Source organism: Sinocyclocheilus rhinocerous, unplaced genomic scaffold (assembly GCF_001515625.1).
Source record: "Sinocyclocheilus rhinocerous isolate Xijiao unplaced genomic scaffold, SAMN03320098_v1.1 scaffold1154, whole genome shotgun sequence".
Taxonomy (NCBI): Eukaryota; Metazoa; Chordata; class Actinopteri; order Cypriniformes; family Cyprinidae; genus Sinocyclocheilus; species Sinocyclocheilus rhinocerous.
The window spans coordinates 672,506-691,689 of record NW_015627356.1 but is presented as its reverse complement, the minus strand read 5'-3'; the positions used below and the strand labels follow the sequence as shown (position 1 = coordinate 691,689).

Sequence of the window (19,184 nt, the reverse complement as noted above, 5' to 3'; positions counted from 1 at the left end):
TATCTTTCAAATGTGGAGTTTGTATTTCATTAAGGCACATACTCAAATTCATATTCAGATATAGAAGCAAACAAATTAAAATAGTTAGTTTTCAAAGCAAAAGCTCCCCCATGTATTCACATGGAAAACATTACATCAAATAAAACCAAAGCAACTAATCCTCACTAATGCCGCCGCCGCCCAAACAATGCACAAACATATATTTTAGTGTAAACACTGTCTGAAATGTGTCCATTGTTTCACTAGCACAACAAAAAAGCTTTATTTTCCACTTTTTATTGGTTGTCACTTTAACCTATGTATGTACATGATGGCTCCTGGGGTCAGGACAGAATAACATGTATTTTACATCAATAAACTGTACTTGCATTCTATATGTAATAACCTGGTGATAAATACTCAGACAGATGAGCCTGTATGTATGGACTAGATGAAATGTAATAACTATGATTGGCAACAGATCCACTGCTGTGGAGGGGCATTGACAAATCATGTGTATCAAAATACATTACCTAATTTATAAGATGAGATAAATATACAATTTCCATTTAATCGTAATAATAATTATTAAACTGCAAATTATTATTATTATTATTATTATTATTAGAGGGTGACAGGAGTTTAAGGAATAGTTGACACACACATTTAAAATTAGTTTTGATTATTACAGTTAGTTTGTTTCATCATTGGAATAGATTTGGAGAAATGTAGCATTGCATCACTTGCTCACCAATGGATCCTCTGCAGTGAATGGGTGCCGTCAGAATGAGAGTCCAAACAGCTGATAAAAACATCACAATAATCCACAGACTCCAGTCCATCAATTAACATCTTGTGAAGTAAAAAGCTGCATGTTTGTAAGAAACAAATCCAACATTAAGATGCTTTAACTTTAAACCATCACTTCTGGCCTAAACAGAGGTCCATAATCCATAATAACGCTTCCTCCAGTGAAAAAGTCCATCTCCTGTTGACCTCTCACATCAAAAGCGACTGACATATTTGTTTAGAACTGTTTTAGACTGCTTTCTCCTATAAACGTTGCTTGATCTGTGCATATTTCTCTCCTGTTTCAACTTTTTCACTGGAGGAAGCAATAATAAGAATAGAGAACTTGTGTTTTAGCTGGAAGCTATGGTGGTTTGCAATTAAAAATGTCTTACTTTACTACAAACATGCAGCTTTTCACTTCACAAGACATAAATTTGATGCACTGGAGTGAATTGTGGATTATCGTGATGTTTTTATCAGCTGTTTGGACTCTCATTCTGACGCCACCCATTCACTGCAGAGGATCCATGAGTCAGCAAGTGATGTAATGCTACATTTCTCCAATTCTGTTCTGAACAAACTCATCCATATATTGATGGCCTGAGGGCGAGTACATTTTCAGCAAATTTTCCCTTTTGGGTGAACTATTCCTTTTAATATGATAGTCACTGAGACATTCACAGTGTGAAAACTAGCCTCGGTCTCCCCTTTATATAATTTAATTGTCTATTGCAGTTTTGCATTTGTATTATCTATGAGCAGAAAAACAATAGTCTTGACCAGCTCTTTTTCATTTGTTTACTCTCAGCTACTATATTTTTGTCTTAATGCTACAGGAATATTGCACTATTAAATCTGTCTGTCCACCCACAGCAGTGTGATTCATGCTGCCGTATAAATATGATTATTCACAATAATCACCACATGTTGCTTTGTATTCATTTCTACAATAACTTCTTTCTGCAATAGAATGCATTATCAAGGAATCTTTTAAGATCCCACTGCATCAAATAATCTGTGTGACCCTGTCTGACTAAAGAAGCGGATCTGTCATGATACGGATTCAAACTCTGGACTGTCAGAACAACATACTGTTTATTGTTTTTGCCTTTATTGAGAAAACTTGCAGTGAGCATTTACATTTGTTTGTTTGTCTTATTTGTTGTGTGTGCATGACATAGTGTGGCTGGCTGACCTCTTCACATGACTGGGGTGAATTAAAATTTTGAATAAAAAAAAAAAGTCAACTTCCATCTTCTCTTACCGAGTGCTCTCTGATTGGCCGAGTTTCTGTATCATATGACAATTTGCATAAACACATCCATTGGCTTTACTGGTGATGGTAAGTGTATCTATGTATGCACACTTCTTTTATGTACTGAAAATAGTGTTCATTCAGTATCATTGAGAAAGTATTATATTTTGTAATATTTTGAATTAGATTTTATTTTTGTATTTTCCATTTAATTTTAATGGTTTAATTTTGTTGTGTTTTGTCTTTTTTAATGTCTATATTAATGTCTACTGTATATACAGTTTTTATTAATTTGCTGGACTTGAACTTGGTGTTCAAGTAACAAAAATGTATTTTCATGGTTTTAGTTTTTAGCTACTATAATAACTGCTTCACACTTGCACTGACCAACACAATCAGTATTCACATCTGTGTGCATGACTTTTTGACAGTTACTGTTTGCAAATAACCATGTTGCCAAAGTCTTTTTCTGTTTTCAGTTTCTTGTGTTCCCATACAGTATATAGTTTATGTATCTTTCTTGGAACAAAGGCATGAATATGTTTAACGTTTACCCCAAACAAAATCATATACATTAACCAAACACTTCCCTGCTGAACCCATATGGCAAAATATATATAGAGAGAGAGGATGAAACAAAATACATTTTCAAAATTTAAAAATACATTTCATTGAGCTCACTGTTTACAACATATTTAAAATATATTTTGGACTATATATATATTTATTTTATTTTTATTTTATTTTTGGCTGTATGTGAATAAACCATCCAAACCTAGACTAATGTGATTAGCTGGTCATATTAGGATGGTCTTTTCTGTTGTTGTTAAACTGGGAGACCAGCTATACCAGACCATCTTAACTAGGCTGAAACACAAACCATCTTAAACAGACTAAAATTAGCAAAGCCTAGGCTATTTTAAAACATTCAAACTTGAAATCGTTAACCCATGGTCATTTAACCCTGAGTTAAGAAAAAACCTCGGATTATGTTATTCATACAGTTCATATTTTACCCTTACTAATTAATTCACACTGTATTGGCACCAACATTTTAGTTATATTGTCACAAAAACTCTAAAGAAGCCCTCATAAGCCCTGCTTTAACGAGCGCGAGCATTTAAAGCTTCAGACGAGAAAACTGCAGCGCTTAAAATAAACAGCGTTATCGTGCGTTCGTGTGGATGTTAATATAATTATCATTCTTGGCGTGTACTTAAATATATACAGCAGCAGCAGGTTATGCAGAGATAAAAGATAGTGTGTAGTGAGATGTGAGATGTGAGGCTTATACACAGTGGAGGAAACATCACCTTCTCAGTGTGCGAAAACTAAATGAAGAATAGTGAGGGAGAGAGAGAGAGAAGCTGAAAGTGCCTGTGAATTTTACCGCAAGCTTATTTGTGGAAACCACACTAACATCTTGATTGTAAGAATATGAATCTGTCATTTTCTTCCAATAAAGTGTTTGCCTGTGTTTTAGTGAGTGAGAACAGCGTTTGTTCCAGACAGGCCGATGTGGCAGTAGGCCTACAAGCTCCAAGTTTTTATTACCACATGTATATTTCATCATGCATATTTCAGCGCAGTAAAACTTTAATAAAATAGCTACATCTCGGTGACCATACGTCCTCTTTTTTCCCGGACATGTCCATGTTTTTTTGCATTCTTTGCCTACTGACATGCTCTCTACAGCCTTTGTATATATGTATGTATTATTTTGCATCGCTTTGATCGCCCTTACAAAATTAACCATTGTTTTACCACAGATAAAACCAAAAACCATGGTTACTATAGTTAAACCATGGTATCCACAAATGAACCATGGTTTTGCTGCACTAACCATAGTTTAACCATGGTATTTGAAGTAAAACTGTGGTTATATAAATGATAATACGCCAAAAAAAACATGGTTACTACACTTTTACTATAATAAAACCATGGTTAATTTTCGTAAGTGCTTTCTCTGTAGATCCTACCTTCTTGCATGCCACGATTGGTCGATTAATGCCTGCACGCTATTGGTCGAACTACTTTTTATTCATTACCATCAGTAAGTATGAAAACAATAGGAAAACAAAGCTAAAACCCGGACACTTAGGCAATTTATAAACCCCAGCCAGGACATGTCCTGGAAAAAGATGGAGGTGTTGGTCACCGATGATGAGACACATTCAAGTGCACATAAACTGAAATGGCCAATGTTTTTTATTATTATTATTTTATTTTTTTTTTTTACTTTGTGGAATAATTGCTAAATAGCATTAGGTATAGGCTATTATTAATAACACTTTTTTTTCTGAATTGCTGGTGTTGCCATTTTATGGAAGCATCTTGAATCAATAAAATAAACTTTAAGTGAAATTGTGATATAAAAAGTCAGTTACTTGATTTTTTTTTTTAATCCTGTGACGGAAACAAACTTCCATAGGCTAGGTGATATTAGCAGAAAAGTAAAGTCAAGTTAGTATTTTTTTTCTTTAGAATAACATGCATGAGGAATCATTTACAATAAGACCAAAGTGAACCTATGAAAGTAAATAGTCAAATTCAATTTTATGTTGACTTACCTTCATAACCCAGAGCTATGTGGCACAGTGTGTTTTTATACAGAGCTGATTTTGTATGCTAATCACAGCGCTGTCATTGGTAAGGCAGTACATTAGCTAATGCTCTAGCAAATAGATATTCTTTTCACTCTTTTCCCAGTTCCCCGTAAGGTTGCAGTTCAGCAGCCTCTATGACATCAGTGTCCCCAGTGTTTCGTGGATCTACAGCTGGATGCCGGCCTTTATCGAGTAGGTAGAAGCGAATGTTCCGCGGCCCTATTCATCTGCCGCGGCTCCTCGCTAATTAAGCTGTCAGGCTGCTGTTTGAGGCCGGGGGAGAGCGACATCATAAGAGCAGTGGTGGAGGGAGGCTGGATCTCTGGCGCTGGATCCAGCATGTAATTTAAACGCAGCTCAAAAGAGCTTCAGCACCCGGCCAAGCCACTCGAGGAGCGGAGCTAACCTCTCTCTTTATATATCACTGATATGAACGGCCTGTCTAATATGCAGGTGCTGAGAGAGAGAGAGAGATATTAGGCAACCTTATGCAACTGAAAAGCTGAGATTTAAAAAAGAAAAAAAAAGTGGAAAGTGTGTGTACACACATACAAAAGTTTCATACATTTCATAAGCTATTTATATTTTAATAAAGAGTAATTAAAATTTTAGCTAATGCACTAGGGCATTCTGGGACAAAATGAATCCAACTTCATCAAAAATGACTTGGGAGTACAGGCTGTTCTTTCATCTCACACAATATCCTTTTGCACCAGATTGCCATTATGTCAAATAAATTATATTTGCATAAGAAAGCATGCAAATGTACTGCTGTGAATCTCAAATGATTTAATCTCCAAAAAAAAAACAACTATATTGATGTTGTGGTGCTTTAGGTTTGAAACAGGTGAAAGCACTGTGGAACAGTGGGTGTCTAAATTCCCCAATATAAAGGGTGGTCAGTGACCCCTCCATGGGGGACTGCGAGTAAATGTGAGCATTTTTTTCCCATCATGGGTCTGTCTGGAGAACCGCAGAGCCAACCATCACAAACCTAGTGAGATTCTCGTCTTTACTGTAATAACCTCTTTTTCTCGTAGCACTACAGGTGTTTGACATTTCAGCAGAAACAACTTCTGACTGAGACACGTACAATAAACTCCACCAGCCACCTGACAAGAAAATCGTATTTTTCTCAATTAGGATGGCTGGAAACATCTTGAGAAAGCTGTGAGAACAACTGGGAGACACAAAATTGTATGTGTTGCACCTGGTGATAAAAGAAATTTGGACAAATAGTCACATTTTTAGGTATGAATGACAGCTTAGCTTTTATCTAGCTTTTATCTAGTCTCTTCTCAGATCAAGCTCCATTTTTCACCTGGTGGATCACAAAACAGGTGAAAATCTCCATATACTTGGGCCAGTAAGGAACAACTGGGCAAAACCCCAGCAACCACATAACAACCATCTGGCAATCACTCAGATCACCCTAGCGACCACTTAGCAACACCCAAGTAGCCACCCAGAACACATTGGCAACCACTTAGCAAAACCCTGGCAGCCACCCAGAATACCACTTAGCAACACCAACACAGTAACCTAGAACATCCTAGCATTTATTGAAGAACCCCTTGGCAACCACCCAGAACACCCTAGCAACCAGTTATGAGCAATCTGGCATCCACCTAGAACACCCTAGCAACCACATAGCAACACTCTGGCAATCACCCAGATCACCTTAGTGACCACTTGCAGACACCCAGAACACATTAGCAACACCCTGGCAGCCCTCTACAACACTTTAGAGGGTTGTCAAAAGTTCAGTAGTTGCCCCCCCACCACACACACACACACACACCCAATACTTTAGCAACATTCTGGCAATCACCCAGATCACCTTAGTGGCCACTTGCAGGCACCCAGAACACCCTAGAAAACACGTAGCAACACCCTGGCAGCTATTCAGAACACCTTAGCAACACCCTGGTAACCACCCAAAACACCCAAGTGACCGCCCAGATCACCCTAGCAACTACATAGCAACATCATTGTCAGCACCCAGAACACTTTAGCACCACCATGGCAACCACCCAGAACACCTTAGTAACACCCTGGCAACTACTGAACAGTCCCCTAACAACACTTAGCAACACTCTGGCAGCTACCCAGATCACCTTAGCAACACCCTGGCAACCACCAAGGAACACATTAGCAACTACTGAACTTTGACAAGCACTTAGCAACACCATTGCAGCCACCCAGAACACTTTAGCACCACCCTTGCAACCACTCAGAACACCTTAGCAACACCCTTACAGCCACATGGCAACAACCTAACAACCACTGAGCACTCATTTTAAAGATTTTTAAATTAGCTAAATATAGACCTTATGCATCAGAGAAACAAGTGCGCAGCCATCTTTAGAATTTTAGTCTAGGTAGCATCACTGTTGAAGAGTAATTAGCTGGTGAAGTGGATTTATTTATTGTAGAGTTAACGAAAGTTATCATGTGCATTGTAATGTTTGAAGCGGATGTCATAGCAAATGTCAGTATACCGGGAAGATTTTAAAACGAGCGGTTCATTCTTCAATTCATACAAACTTACCTTGACGCTCCCCTTTTTGTAGCACTAAAAAGGGGAGGAGCTACATAAGGTCTATAAGTATTCAAAGTTGATGTGGTGTTCACCTGTGCTGGCTTTGAAGTGGATGTGTTATTGCTAGCTCCTGACAGCCCAAAAATATCATGAACCAGAGCAAAAATGAAAATGGAGACAGGAAGTACGCACAAAAGCAGAATTATCAGCTGCTTCCATCTGAACACTTATATCTGTGAGCGAGCGGATCAGGACAGATGGATATGGCTGCCTTGAAGGCCTGGGGTTTCAGGCAGATTGTTACAATTCTTCAGCAGATTTGAGAGCCTGTGCGGCGCTGATGCTTGTTAAGCCTGTTGCCCTTTTGAAACCAATTTCGGCGTCTCTGCACTCATACCGTGTGAATATATGGTCAGCTCTGTTTTTTCCAGCGCTCGGCTCGGGTCTGGATTACGACAGCACTTTCCCTGCTCTGGGTCACTGGGATCAGCCTCACTCAACAGCACAGCCATACATATAATCCCATCAGCCCCAGCATGGAAGAAGAGGATTTCAGGGTAACTATGAGGACTTGGACAGAAGATTAGGCCACTGGATATCTCATTCCACTCCACAAATGCAGAGTAAGATCATTGAAAGTGCCTGTGAATTTTACCGCAAGCTTATTTGTGGAAACCACACTAACATCTTGATTGTAAGAATATGAATCTGTCATTTTCTTCCAATAAAGTGTTTGCCTGTGTTTTAGTGAGTGAGAACAGCGTTTGTTCCAGACAGGCCGATGTGGCAGTAGGCCTACAAGCTCCAAGTTTTTATTACCACATGTATATTTCATCATGCATATTTCAGCGCAGTAAAACTTTAATAAAATAGCTACATCTCGGTGACCATACGTCCTCTTTTTTCCCGGACATGTCCATGTTTTTTTGCATTCTTTGCCTACTGACATGCTCTCTACAGCCTTTGTATATATGTATGTATTATTTTGCATCGCTTTGATCGCCCTTACAAAATTAACCATTGTTTTACCACAGATAAAACCAAAAACCATGGTTACTATAGTTAAACCATGGTATCCACAAATGAACCATGGTTTTGCTGCACTAACCATAGTTTAACCATGGTATTTGAAGTAAAACTGTGGTTATATAAATGATAATACGCCAAAAAAAACATGGTTACTACACTTTTACTATAATAAAACCATGGTTAATTTTCGTAAGTGCTTTCTCTGTAGATCCTACCTTCTTGCATGCCACGATTGGTCGATTAATGCCTGCACGCTATTGGTCGAACTACTTTTTATTCATTACCATCAGTAAGTATGAAAACAATAGGAAAACAAAGCTAAAACCCGGACACTTAGGCAATTTATAAACCCCAGCCAGGACATGTCCTGGAAAAAGATGGAGGTGTTGGTCACCGATGATGAGACACATTCAAGTGCACATAAACTGAAATGGCCAATGTTTTTTATTATTATTATTTTATTTTTTTTTTTTACTTTGTGGAATAATTGCTAAATAGCATTAGGTATAGGCTATTATTAATAACACTTTTTTTTCTGAATTGCTGGTGTTGCCATTTTATGGAAGCATCTTGAATCAATAAAATAAACTTTAAGTGAAATTGTGATATAAAAAGTCAGTTACTTGATTTTTTTTTTTAATCCTGTGACGGAAACAAACTTCCATAGGCTAGGTGATATTAGCAGAAAAGTAAAGTCAAGTTAGTATTTTTTTTCTTTAGAATAACATGCATGAGGAATCATTTACAATAAGACCAAAGTGAACCTATGAAAGTAAATAGTCAAATTCAATTTTATGTTGACTTACCTTCATAACCCAGAGCTATGTGGCACAGTGTGTTTTTATACAGAGCTGATTTTGTATGCTAATCACAGCGCTGTCATTGGTAAGGCAGTACATTAGCTAATGCTCTAGCAAATAGATATTCTTTTCACTCTTTTCCCAGTTCCCCGTAAGGTTGCAGTTCAGCAGCCTCTATGACATCAGTGTCCCCAGTGTTTCGTGGATCTACAGCTGGATGCCGGCCTTTATCGAGTAGGTAGAAGCGAATGTTCCGCGGCCCTATTCATCTGCCGCGGCTCCTCGCTAATTAAGCTGTCAGGCTGCTGTTTGAGGCCGGGGGAGAGCGACATCATAAGAGCAGTGGTGGAGGGAGGCTGGATCTCTGGCGCTGGATCCAGCATGTAATTTAAACGCAGCTCAAAAGAGCTTCAGCACCCGGCCAAGCCACTCGAGGAGCGGAGCTAACCTCTCTCTTTATATATCACTGATATGAACGGCCTGTCTAATATGCAGGTGCTGAGAGAGAGAGAGAGATATTAGGCAACCTTATGCAACTGAAAAGCTGAGATTTAAAAAAGAAAAAAAAAGTGGAAAGTGTGTGTACACACATACAAAAGTTTCATACATTTCATAAGCTATTTATATTTTAATAAAGAGTAATTAAAATTTTAGCTAATGCACTAGGGCATTCTGGGACAAAATGAATCCAACTTCATCAAAAATGACTTGGGAGTACAGGCTGTTCTTTCATCTCACACAATATCCTTTTGCACCAGATTGCCATTATGTCAAATAAATTATATTTGCATAAGAAAGCATGCAAATGTACTGCTGTGAATCTCAAATGATTTAATCTCCAAAAAAAAAACAACTATATTGATGTTGTGGTGCTTTAGGTTTGAAACAGGTGAAAGCACTGTGGAACAGTGGGTGTCTAAATTCCCCAATATAAAGGGTGGTCAGTGACCCCTCCATGGGGGACTGCGAGTAAATGTGAGCATTTTTTTCCCATCATGGGTCTGTCTGGAGAACCGCAGAGCCAACCATCACAAACCTAGTGAGATTCTCGTCTTTACTGTAATAACCTCTTTTTCTCGTAGCACTACAGGTGTTTGACATTTCAGCAGAAACAACTTCTGACTGAGACACGTACAATAAACTCCACCAGCCACCTGACAAGAAAATCGTATTTTTCTCAATTAGGATGGCTGGAAACATCTTGAGAAAGCTGTGAGAACAACTGGGAGACACAAAATTGTATGTGTTGCACCTGGTGATAAAAGAAATTTGGACAAATAGTCACATTTTTAGGTATGAATGACAGCTTAGCTTTTATCTAGCTTTTATCTAGTCTCTTCTCAGATCAAGCTCCATTTTTCACCTGGTGGATCACAAAACAGGTGAAAATCTCCATATACTTGGGCCAGTAAGGAACAACTGGGCAAAACCCCAGCAACCACATAACAACCATCTGGCAATCACTCAGATCACCCTAGCGACCACTTAGCAACACCCAAGTAGCCACCCAGAACACATTGGCAACCACTTAGCAAAACCCTGGCAGCCACCCAGAATACCACTTAGCAACACCAACACAGTAACCTAGAACATCCTAGCATTTATTGAAGAACCCCTTGGCAACCACCCAGAACACCCTAGCAACCAGTTATGAGCAATCTGGCATCCACCTAGAACACCCTAGCAACCACATAGCAACACTCTGGCAATCACCCAGATCACCTTAGTGACCACTTGCAGACACCCAGAACACATTAGCAACACCCTGGCAGCCCTCTACAACACTTTAGAGGGTTGTCAAAAGTTCAGTAGTTGCCCCCCCACCACACACACACACACACACCCAATACTTTAGCAACATTCTGGCAATCACCCAGATCACCTTAGTGGCCACTTGCAGGCACCCAGAACACCCTAGAAAACACGTAGCAACACCCTGGCAGCTATTCAGAACACCTTAGCAACACCCTGGTAACCACCCAAAACACCCAAGTGACCGCCCAGATCACCCTAGCAACTACATAGCAACATCATTGTCAGCACCCAGAACACTTTAGCACCACCATGGCAACCACCCAGAACACCTTAGTAACACCCTGGCAACTACTGAACAGCCCCCTAACAACACTTAGCAACACTCTGGCAGCTACCCAGATCACCTTAGCAACACCCTGGCAACCACCAAGGAACACATTAGCAACTACTGAACTTTGACAAGCACTTAGCAACACCATTGCAGCCACCCAGAACACTTTAGCACCACCCTTGCAACCACTCAGAACACCTTAGCAACACCCTTACAGCCACATGGCAACAACCTAACAACCACTGAGCACTCATTTTAAAGATTTTTAAATTAGCTAAATATAGACCTTATGCATCAGAGAAACAAGTGCGCAGCCATCTTTAGAATTTTAGTCTTTGAAACTTCTGTTTTTGTGGTAGCATCACTGTTGAAGAGTAATTAGCTGGTGAAGTGGATTTATTTATTGTAGAGTTAACGAAAGTTATCATGTGCATTGTAATGTTTGAAGCGGATGTCATAGCAAATGTCAGTATACCGGGAAGATTTTAAAACGAGCGGTTCATTCTTCAATTCATACAAACTTACCTTGACGCTCCCCTTTTTGTAGCACTAAAAAGGGGAGGAGCTACATAAGGTCTATAAGTATTCAAAGTTGATGTGGTGTTCACCTGTGCTGGCTTTGAAGTGGATGTGTTATTGCTAGCTCCTGACAGCCCAAAAATATCATGAACCAGAGCAAAAATGAAAATGGAGACAGGAAGTACGCACAAAAGCAGAATTATCAGCTGCTTCCATCTGAACACTTATATCTGTGAGCGAGCGGATCAGGACAGATGGATATGGCTGCCTTGAAGGCCTGGGGTTTCAGGCAGATTGTTACAATTCTTCAGCAGATTTGAGAGCCTGTGCGGCGCTGATGCTTGTTAAGCCTGTTGCCCTTTTGAAACCAATTTCGGCGTCTCTGCACTCATACCGTGTGAATATATGGTCAGCTCTGTTTTTTCCAGCGCTCGGCTCGGGTCTGGATTACGACAGCACTTTCCCTGCTCTGGGTCACCAGGATCAGCCTCACTCAACACCACAGCCATACATATAATCCCATCAGACCCAGCATGAAAGAAGAGGATTTCAGGGTGACTATGAGGACTTGGACAGAAGATTAGGCCACTGGATATCTCATTCCACTCCACAAATGCAGAGTAAAATCATCAAACCATCTGCTTGCTTTACATTTCCACATTTGAGTTTATCTGTTGTTTTTAGCCAGAGAATCCATAAATGTCAGAATAAGGCTGAATAATTTGCCAAAATGTGCTGTATACACTGTCAGAAAAAAATATGCAAAAATTGTACCCTTAGGGTACAACAGCTTGTCACTGGGACAGTACCCTCAAAGGGACACCTTTATACCCTTCTTTACTCCTAAAGGGTTAATCATAGTACCAAATTGTACCTTTATGGGGGACAACAGCTTGTCACTGGGGCAGTACACTCAAAGGGACACCTTTATACCTTCTTTACTCCTAAAGGGTTAATAATAGTACCGAATTGTACCTTTAGGGGGGACAACAGCTTGTCACTGGGGCAGTACACTCAAAGGGACACCTTTATACCTTCTTTACTCCTAAAGGGTTAATAATAGTACCGAATTGTACCTTTAGGGGGGGGCAACAGCTCGTCACTGGGGCAGTACACTCAAAGGGACACCTTTGTACCTTCCTTACCACTAAAGTGTCCCTTTGAGGTTACTGCCCCAGTGATGAGCTGTTGTACCCCAAAATGTTTTTTTTTTTCCTGAGAATGTCCAAGCAAAACACACTGCAGTGAATTCTGTATTCCACAATGCGATACGCTCAACTTGACCTTCCAATTCCAAAGCAATTATGGTCTGTTTTGACACAATATTTGATTTTTGAAATTAATGCATAAATTGATTTAAAATAAAATAACTGTTGTGTCCATTTTTTTAAATTTTTTTAAATTTTTTTTATTTTTCTAGGCAGTATACAGTGTATAGTGTGCATTATTCAGATTGTAGTAAGCTGCAATCTGTAGTGCCATCTAGTGGCTGCTCACATAATAATAATTTTCTACTAAACGTTTGAAAACAAAATGTGTTTGTCAGTTAAGAGGAAAGGCGGCCATGTGTTCAAGAGAGCACATGTGGGTTTGTCAGTGAGTGTGTGTGTGTGTGTGTGTGCGTGTGAGAGCTGGCTTTGATATCAGCAGAGATCACACACCTGCACACTGACCCCAATCCTCATAAGGATCTTGCTGTCAATTTCTGAGACAGTTATCAGTCTAACGCAATCTCTCTCTCTCTCTCTCTGCAGAGTCACGGTCTCATGCAGGACAGAGGAAAAACAAACACACTCAGGAAATTATGGCATCAGCTGTGATTATTTACGCCTTCTATTCTATTCTATTCTATTCTATTCTCTGTTAGAGAAAATGATTATTCTTATTACCAAATGACAAAAATGTGTTATTTTAATGTCACAAAATATCTCTGGACAAACCACAAATACAAAACAGGACAAATAATAAATAAAATCGTATAAATAAAGTCTTGTAATTTTATTTTAGTATGAATAATAAGCATGGCAAATTATTACAGATTAATACATTTTTGTTGAAGTATTATTTGTGATGATGCATTTTCCTATTTTGCGTATATGCATACTCCACTTTTGCAATTAAACTGGAGTCTTTTTAAATCAGTAATAAAACAGTCTGTGGCACCAAAGTGTAACAACGATATTGCAATGTAGAATAATGTAACGTTTTTATAGATTATAAAAAATTGTCATAATAAAAACAAAATGTCAATTTTCATGTTTAACTTGAGGGTAAAAGTTTACTTTGATCAAATATTACAATGATTTATGTAAGAAGTAGACATTATGTAGTGGTCAAATGTGTGTGTGTGTGTGTGTGTGTGTGTGTGTATATATATATATATATATATATATCTTATAGCTTCTTTAAAGCCTGAGGTTTTAAAATTAGTTTGCTGGACATTTATTGGCTGTTTTTCCTTCATTATGTGTTTCAACTCATCCATTAAAAAATCTATAAATAAAACAATTAATTAAATTTTCATTTGTTATGAAGAAATTCATATTTATGCACATTGTTTCTACAAAACCCAAGTGTTTAAGCATAAACCATTAGATCATCGTAAGGAACAAAAAGTGTCTTCAAATTTTCCACTGGTAGTGTCACAATTCTGCCAGGGGAAAAATGCAGTGATTCATGTAAGTGGCTGTGACATTCAGCTGGTGTCTAAAAAGGGCCGTCTCTCACGCACACCTGCCCTCCATCTGTTATCGACACATGCTGAGGATTCTGTTTGCTTGACGCTCTCATCTTCCTCGTTCTCTGCTTCCTCCTCCACACAGAATCAGGGTCGATTTCCTGCTCAGCCCTCCGAGCGAGAATTTGAGAATCTCCCCCCAAGACGCCCTCTGAAACTCACTCCGCTAGAGCTCCCCCTAGAGGTGCAGCGGCAGAAGCTCAAAAGCACTCAGGAGGCCAAAGCAGCAGGCTGTAAGTCAGATGAGACGTATCCGAGAAAAGCAAAAGTTTGTTGACAGGACGGCCCGGACAAGTCGCCAGGACGCTCCCCGCTGAGTACCATCACAGAGCCACACAAACCACAGCTACCTGTCAATCAATTCAAGCTTGCTTCTGATAGGCCAGCGGGGAAGGAGGTGGAGCAAACGCAAGGTATTCCGACAGTCCACTCAACGACTGCATCCGAAAACTCTAAAATGCTGCCTTCGGAGGGTTAGATGGAGTCTGAAAGTTGTGTTTGGTGGTCAGTTTGTGTGTAAATGTATATTTCTGACAAACCTTTTGCACTTTTGATGTTATTTCTAGCGAGAAATCAGTATTATAGTAATTAAATATTCGTTTAGTTATCACAAAAACTCGTTCTATTTTATTGTAGATCATTAAACAGTTACGCTTCCTCAGAAGCCTGTCCGAAATCAGTGTCATGAGGTGCCTTCATGTAAAAACGCTGCCTGCAAAGTCATTGCCTCATACGTCAGCGAGGCAGCAAGTCAGCTGCCTAAGTTTTCGGATGCAACCAACATGTGCTCCCGAAAATGTCTGCCAATCAGAGCACGGCAACAGCCAATTAACCGCTCCCGCTAAGAACCAGGATGCAGTCAAGAGGCGTCTAAGAACCCAGCGGCTAGAGGAGGATCAAAGCAAATCCAGCTTATCAGCAGGTGGATTATCTGCTGATGAGAGCAAACTGGCCTCAGCTGGCCCTGGCAAGGGTCAGCGCGCTGCTGAGAAGGCCCTTCGAGACGCCAGCCGTGTGCTGGAAAAGGCATCGTGGAGGAACCCGTGACTGAGGCTGTGGGTAAAGTCGGGAGAAGGATGGCTGTTAATGACATTCCGGAAGCCGTACTCTGACACTTTGACCCCAAGAGGAAGTGCAGCACGTGCTGTTGGGGTTAGAGACTTGAACATGGCAATAGAGTCATGTTTACGGAGGATTTTCCCTCTTGGGTTCAGATGGGAAAACAGCTGAGATGAAGCCTGCAGTAATGTAGAAAACAGCACAACATTACTGATCTAAATATGGGTATATTAGGGATTATATTTTGATTATCTCAAAGTAAACTCGGATCAGGACCTTTACATTAAAATTATTACACTACTAACTAAGTAAACAAATAAAATCTGTCTTCTTTTAAACTAGTGTAAAGAAAACTTAAGTGTTTATTTTATTACAGTTTATCTATTGGTGTAGATTTCAATCTCTTTAAAGCTGTTTTACTCAGAATTTTTTATTTATTTTTTTGCACTGAGCCATAATGTTCAGATTTAGGTTATGGAAATGCATGCATATTAGTGCATTTTTAATTAAATAATGCCTGATCTGCACATAACAATTCAGAAAAGTTGTAATCGAAAATGTAATTTCTTAAAGTACTGTGATTAATTAACTAGGAAAGATTGATTATATCTACTAGTTACCCTATTCACTTGTGGTGCATTGCCTTAAAATATTGATTTAGGTTTAAATGATTTTATCAAGGAGAAAGTAAATCAGTCAATTGTGCAGTTTTTAATCATAAAACAAAATTATTTCCTAGCAGAATGCTGCAGTTGACAAATCTGTCAATCAGAGCCGTATTATAAAATCCATTAATGTTCTTGCTACAATGATTATTGAATTTTTTTTTTCATTGTTGCTAAAAATAGAACGTCCATATTGACAGTCTAAGCAAATAAATTGTCAATACTGTTTACGGCAGCCAATAAAAATGTAAATGATCACTGTGTTTCTTTTCCTTTTTACATAAATCAATGTTATCTATCTATCTATCTATCTATCTATCTATCTATTATTAATAAATTTAGTTAGTTTAGTTTTAAATGAATTAATTTGTTTATTTTAAATAGATGCAAAAATCAAGAGAGGACCAGGATGGAAACCTGACCCAAGCTGGTTTGTGGTATTTGTTGTTGGATCAACTGGCTACCAAAGGAGACCACCATTTAAGACCCCGATATAGAGGCACTAGAGTTATAATGTTTTGTTTTATTTTAAAGTAACAGGCAGCAAATACAAAAGCCTTCTTTCCACAATTCAGTTGTAAGCTGTAATTTAATTTTTTCCATAATGAAATCTTCATATCTGAATGACCTTTATATTCTTACATGTCTCCTTCAGCTCAAAGCACATATAAACTTCACTTCACCTCCTTGTCACTCTTGTAGATCTGCATCTGTGCTGACCCATCAGTTGTCCTCTGCTGGACTTTGCCCTGAGCTAAAGTTAGTGTGACCTCCAGTGGGACCCCTTACAAAGGTAGAGGATGGAAATAGACCTTGTTTCTTTTCAACGAGACGAAGCAGTTACTTCCTGCACGATTTTATTGTCGGATGTTTATTTGCTGTGTGGCTCGGTTGTTGATATGTTTTATTGTGCATAAAGATGGGATTTAGGGAGTTTGGAAAGTGCATGTTTGGGAGATTTCGTGTGTGTCCGATGTCTGTGAAAGTACTCTGCGGTGAGACGCCCAGATGAGACATGAAAAGTAAGACAGGAGGAAAAAGGAAAGGAAGAGAAAGCAGGGGTCCTCAGAGACACACCGTGCACACAGGAGATCTGGCACGTTCAGACTCAAAGAACAAGACAGTCAAACACGAAAAAAAAAAACAGAAGTCCTGCCTGTTGATGTGAGCTCAGTGTAGTTAACACAATAATCTTTTAAGGTATGAAAAGTTTTAATTGGGTTTCCTCTGAGAGATTTAGATGATATTTAGATAATTCTTGTGTTTAAAGAGATTAAAAGTACAATTTGTCTATCCATCCATCCATCCATCGTTCTATTTACTGCATCCATTCATCCATCTGTCATTCCTTCTATTTGTCTGTGTCAATTGTTCTCTCTGTATCTATCCAGCCATCCATCATTCTATCTATCTGTCATTCCATAGTTCTTTCTATCTATCTGTCTGTCTCTTGTTTCATCCATCCATCCATCCATCCATTGATCATTCCTTCTATCTATTGTTCTATCTACTGTATCAGTCCATCCATTGTTCTGTCTGTCTGTCTACCTGATCTAGAAATAATTCTGATTTTTGTCATAAGATTAAACAATAAAAATAAACTGCATCTTAAGAGGATGAAATCAGTGTAAACAGATGATCTCAATGTCTCACTGATGACTAAGACACGACTGTTCCATAATCACCTCAAGTATTTTGCACTTAAAATAGGCTTGATTCAATCCCATGGATTCTTCAACAACAGTTAGTGCCTGAGATCAGATGCAGATAATGGGTGGGCTGAAATGGGCTACTTTGGTTGTACGTAACTGGTGGGTTAGAATTTCAGTTTTTTTGATTGGGTGTCTTCAACCAGGTACCTGGAGGGCCACTGTCCTGCAGAGTTTAGCTCCAACTTGCCTCAAAACACCTGCCTGGAAGTTTCTAGTATGCCTAGTAAGACTTACTATTAGCTGGTTCAGGTGTGTTTAATTGGGGTTGGAGCTGAACTCTGCAGGACAATGGCCCTCCAGGAGCAGGATTGGACACCCCTGGGTTAAACCAGCTGAAGTATTGGAATAGTTAGGTTAAACTAGAGCTGTGGCTGTATTCCCATTCTTCTAAATGATATACAGTATTGTATTCAACAGGGTTGTTTGCCTTTCAGAACTGAACTGAAAATGCCTATTAAATTACAATTACAATGTTTGGAATGCCATACCTATAATTTGTATTAGTTATATTCATATATGTCATTCCATTTAAAAAAAAGAATACTTTTGTAGACCAGGTGGAAGAACACTTTATTTCTCAGTATGCATTACCTGCGTTGAATTATAATTCTATAAATTCCTCTTGCTGTCATTCCAATTCAATCTCCTGTTAATTAAATTAATTTCTTTGACTGAAACGGGGCCAATTCTTCAATTCTGAATCTTGCACAACCCTGGAGCATTTACATTTGAAAAGAGCCACTCTGCTCACATTCTCTTCATTTTTCAACTTTTCAAACTGCTTCACTCATTTGACATATCATTTCATATAATGAACACTCATTATAGACAAAATGTTGTGTCTAACATTTACCCATCAGCCCCACTGGCAACCTGTGGTTGGCTCAGCCTGGCCTGGAAAGAAGTCTGTCTGTCTACCTGATCTAGAAATAATTCTGATTTTTGTCATAAGATTAAACAATAAAAATAAACTGCATCTTAAGAGGATGAAATCAGTGTAAACAGATGATCTCAATGTCTCACTGATGACTAAGACACGACTGTTCCATAATCACCTCAAGTATCTTGCACTTAAAATAGGCTTGATTCAATCCCATGGATTCTTCAACAAAAGTTAGTGCCTGAGATCAGATGCAGATAATGGGTGGGCTGAAATGGGCTACTTTGGTTGTACGTAACTGGTGGGTTAGAATTTCAGTTTTTTTGATTGGGTGTCTTCAACCAGGTACCTGGAGGGCCACTGTCCTGCAGAGTTTAGCTCCAACTTGCCTCAAAACACCTGCCTGGAAGTTTCTAGTATGCCTAGTAAGACTTACTATTAGCTGGTTCAGGTGTGTTTAATTGGGGTTGGAGCTGAACTCTGCAGGACAATGGCCCTCCAGGAGCAGGATTGGACACCCCTG

At 39.0% G+C, this 19,184-nt stretch overlaps 1 pseudogene; it reads left to right on the top strand.

Moving 5' to 3' along the window:
- The first annotated feature begins 7,710 nt into the window (after window positions 1-7,710).
- Window positions 7,711-15,392, top strand: LOC107727323 (uncharacterized; annotated as a pseudogene).
- Window positions 15,393-19,184: the final 3,792 nt, after the last annotated feature.